Source organism: Ursus maritimus, unplaced genomic scaffold (assembly GCF_017311325.1).
Source record: "Ursus maritimus isolate PB19 unplaced genomic scaffold, ASM1731132v1 scaffold_21, whole genome shotgun sequence".
NCBI lineage: Eukaryota > Metazoa > Chordata > Mammalia > Carnivora > Ursidae > Ursus > Ursus maritimus.
In genome coordinates, this window is record NW_024424564.1 from 57,154,417 (window position 1) to 57,159,108 (window position 4,692).

Consider the following 4,692-nt stretch of genomic DNA (forward strand, 5'->3'; position numbering starts at 1 on the left):
GGGTGAAGCAGAAATCAATAATAAAAGAAAAACTGGGGAAGTCACAAATATGTGGAAATTAAAGAAATGCTCTTAAACATGCTTAATGGCTCACAGAAGAAATCACAAGCGAATATAGAAAATACTTCGAGACAAGTCAAAATGAAAACACAACATACAAAAAATTAAGGCACGCAGCAAAGGCAGTGTTCAGAGGGAAACTTATAGCAATAAATGTCTATGTTAAAAAAAGAAGAAAGATCTCAAATTAGTAGCCTACCTTTACACCTTAAGGAAGTGGAAAAAGAAGAGCAAACTGAACTAGCAGAAGAAAGGAAATAATAAATATTAGAAATAAATGAAATAGAGAATAGGAAAACAATAGAGAGGGAATAATTAAACCGAAAGTTGGTTCTTTGAATAGATCAAGAAAAATGACAAACTTTTAGCTGTAACGATAAAGAAAAAAGAAAGGTGAAAATAGTTAAAATAGAAAATTACTAACATTACTACTAATTACACAGAAATAAAAAGAAATATAAGAAAATACTCCAAGCAAGTACATGCCTCCCAAATTATATGACCTAGATGAAATGAACAAATTCTTAGGAAACACAAATTGCCAAACTGGTTAAATAAGAAACAGGAAGAAGGAATGGAAAGTTTGAACAGACCTATGAAAAGAAAAGACTGCATCAGTTTGGAAAACAAACAAACAAACAAACATACAAAAATACCTCCCAGGAAAGAAAAGTTCAGAACCAGATGCCTTCACTGGTGAATTCTAAAAAACGTTTAAAGAAGAATTAACACTCATCTTTCCAAACTATTCCAGAAAATAGAAGAGTGACCATTTTGTAACGCCTTATAAGAGGGTAGCATTATTTTGATATCAAAGCTACATCACAAGCAAAGAAAATATCCCTAAAATCCCTTATAAATATAGATGCAAAAACCTTTTACAAAATACTAGCACATTCAACCTCATATTAAAAGGATTAGACGCCACGAACAAGTGGGGTTTATCACAGGAATGCAAGAGTGGGACAATACACAAAACTTAATGTAATATGGATGTGGACAAACCACACGATCATCTCAGTTGATGCAGGAAAAGTAGTTGCCAGATTCCTACAGACTTTCATAATAACACTCAGAAAATTAGGAACAGAAAGGAACTTCAACATGATACAGGCCGTATGAAAAATCCCATGGCTAACGCGTACTCCACAGTGAAAAACTGAAAAATTTTCCCCTAAGATAAGGATCCAAGCAAAGACGCCTGCTTTCATCACTTAAATTCAACACAGTACTGGAAGTTCTAGTCAGAGTAATTAGGCAAGAAAAGGAAACAAAAAGCATCCAAATTGGAAAGGAATAAGTAAAACTTTTTCCATAAGCATGTATGATTCTATTTATAGAAAATGCATAAGTATCCACAGAAAACTACTAGAGTTATTAAACGAATTCCTCAAAGTTTTAGGGCACAACATCAACACACATAAGTGAGCTGTGTTTCTATAACCAGCAATGAGCAATCAGAAAAGGAAAGAGCATCTGCAGAATACCTGGAAATAACGCTAACCCAGAAGTGAAAGATTCGTACACGAAAACTACAAACACTGCCGAAACAAATTAGAGACTCAAATAAAGGGAGAGACAGCCCATGTTCCTGGATTGGAAGACTTAATATTGCTAAGATGTCAAAACAATCTTTAAAAAGAATGAAGTCGAAGGACTCACACTTTCCAAGTTCAAAACTGTACTGTGAAGTTACACTAATTACGACAGGGTGGTACTGGCATAAGGATACGCGTCTAGACCGCGAAACAGAATTGAAAGCCCAGCAATAAACTCATACAACGGCAACCAAATGATTTTTGACGAAGGTGCAAAACCATTCAAAGAGAAAATAGTCTTTGCAACAAATGGTGCCAGGACAACTGGATATCCACATGCACAGGTATGACGGTGGACCTCTACTTCATGACATAGACAAAAAATAACTGAAAATGGATCAATGACCTAAATATAAGAGCTGGAACCATAAAATTCTTAGAAAGAACATAAAGGGTAAGTCTTCACGACCTTGGATTTGGTAATGGGTTTTCAGATATGATGTCAAGAACATGAGTCACAAAAGAAAAAAAAGACAAACTGGACTTCTTAGAGATTAAAAGACTTTTGTGCATCAAAGACATTATTCACAAAGTGTAAAGACACTCTATAAAATGGGAGAAAATAGTTGTAAATCATAAATCTGATGAGGATTTAGATCGAGAACATATAAAGGACTCTTACAGCTCAGCAGCAAAAAAGACAACCCAATTTAAAAACAGGCAAAGTACTTGAACAGATATTTTTCCAAAGAAAATTTACAAATGGCTCCCAAGCCTACGAAGAGGGGCTCAACACCATGTCATTAGGGAAATCCCAATCAAAACCACATGAGGTACCACCTCACAAGCACTGGAATGGCTGAAATAGAAAACAGCACGGGCTAGCAAGGGCGTGGGGAAATTGGAACCCTTGTGCACGGCTTATAGGTCTGTAAATGGTTCCACTTTGGAAAAGATCGAAGTTCTCAGAAGTTTAAACATGTAGTTACCACATGATCCTGTAAGTCCACTCCTAGATACAGTGTCCCCTGGTCTGAATTACGCCCCGCAGAATTCCCACGTCGAAGCCCTAACCCTCAATGTGACTGTGTTCGGAGTCAAAGTATTTAGAAAAGTAATTAATGTTAGATGAGGTCATGGGGTGGGGCCCAATCTGGATGTCAAAGGGTGTGTGGTCTTTTAAGAAGGGGGAGAGAAAGAGAGCTCTCTCTGAACACAGAGAGGCGGCATGTGTGCACTCAGTGAGATGGCGGCTGGGGACAAACCCAGGAAGGAGGCTTCGGAATGAAACCAGCCTTGCTGGCACCTCCAGAACTGTGAGAAATACATGCGTGTCGTAAGCTGCCCAGTCAGTGGTAGTCGGTGATGGCAGCCTGTGCGGACTAAGACATCCGGGAGAGCGGACACCGTGCGCCTCCTGTAAGTCCCCGGACGAGCACGTTCGTAGCGGCACTACCCACATAGCTGAACGGTAGAAACAGCCCACGTATCCACCAACGAAGGAACAGATAAACGAACTGTGGGATATACACACAATGGAACGTTGTTCAGCCCTAAAAAGGAATGAAGTATTTAATACACGGATGAATCTTGGAAACATTACGCTAAGTCAAAGAAGCCAGACACAAAAGATCACAGTGTAGGATTCCATTTATGTGAAATATCCAGGATATATAAATCCAGACAGAATGCAGATTAGAATTTGCCAGGGGCTGAAGGGCGAGGGTATGGGGGAGAAACTGCTACTTCTGAGTGATGGAAATATTCTGGAACCAGACAGAGGGGATAGTTGCACAGCATTGTAATTGTACAAAACGGGACTGCGCCGTTTACTTTAAAATGGTTAATTTTATGTTATGTAAGTTTCACCTCAATAAAATATTTAAAAAAAGATCCAGGGGTGGTGTTCCCTGTACGTCAGGATGGAATGAACTTTCAGCAGCAGGCGGATCTGAGCATGTGAGGGTGGGTGGCCATGGATGCTGTTGGCACCCTGCCTGAGCACTCCTTCCCTGACTGCTCTGAGAGTTGATGGATAAACCTTCCCTTTTCCCCAGAGAATTGCCCTTGCTGACACAGGAGCCACTTTGGGCTAGGCGCCATCACCCCCACCTCCTCCCACAGTTGGCTGACTGTCACAAAAAGCCCCCTGGGTCTCCAGTTTGTCCTCCAGAGCTCCCCTGGGGCAGGGGAGACCACACCCTTGCTTAGCTTCTGGCCTCCGGCCCTCTCCTGCTCCCCTCTCACTAGGGAACCTGATGCAAAATGGTTATGTAAAACTAATACTGATGGTGAATTTTATGGTATTTGAATGATATATTGATAAAACCATTATGTTAAAAAAATACTTACTAGTCATTTACAACACCAAAGGGCTTTTTTTTTGGTAGTTTTTAAAAACCCACCTCACGAGGGTAACACATTCCTCAAAATCCCAAGTAAATCTTTTCAGTTGAAATTTTAAGTATTAGCAATTTAAAGGCAAATAAAGTTTGTTCTTGTTTATTGTTCTTCCCAAATACTCATTCTTTTTATTTTATTTTATTTTTAAAAATATTTTATTTATTCATTTGACAGAGGGAGACAGCCAGCGAGAGAGGGAACACAAGCAGGGGGAGTGGGAGAGGAAGAAGCAGGCTTCCAGCAGAGGAGCCCGATGCAGGGCTCGATCCCAGAACGCCGGGATCACGCCCTGAGCTGAAGGCAGATGCTTAACGACTGCGCCACCCAGGCGCCCCTCATTCTTTTTAAAACTAAATTCCAGGGTGCCTGGGTGGCTCTGTTGGTTAAGTGTCTGCCTTTCACTCAGGTCATGATCTCAGGGTCCTAACCCTGCTCAGTGGGGAGCCTGCTTCTCCCTCTCCCTCTGCCCCTCCCCTCACTCATGTTCTCTCTCTCAAATAAAATCTTAAAAACACAAACACCCAAACGCTAAATTCCATTGCAGTGGTCTCCATTACAACAGAGCTGACCAGGCTGCCCTTGCACGGCAGATCACGGCACTTCCCTCACTATCTGGCGGGTGATTACAAGTTCTTCTGTGGCTTTCTGCTCAGTGAAATCCAGACCCACAAGCAAGCACACACATGCAAGG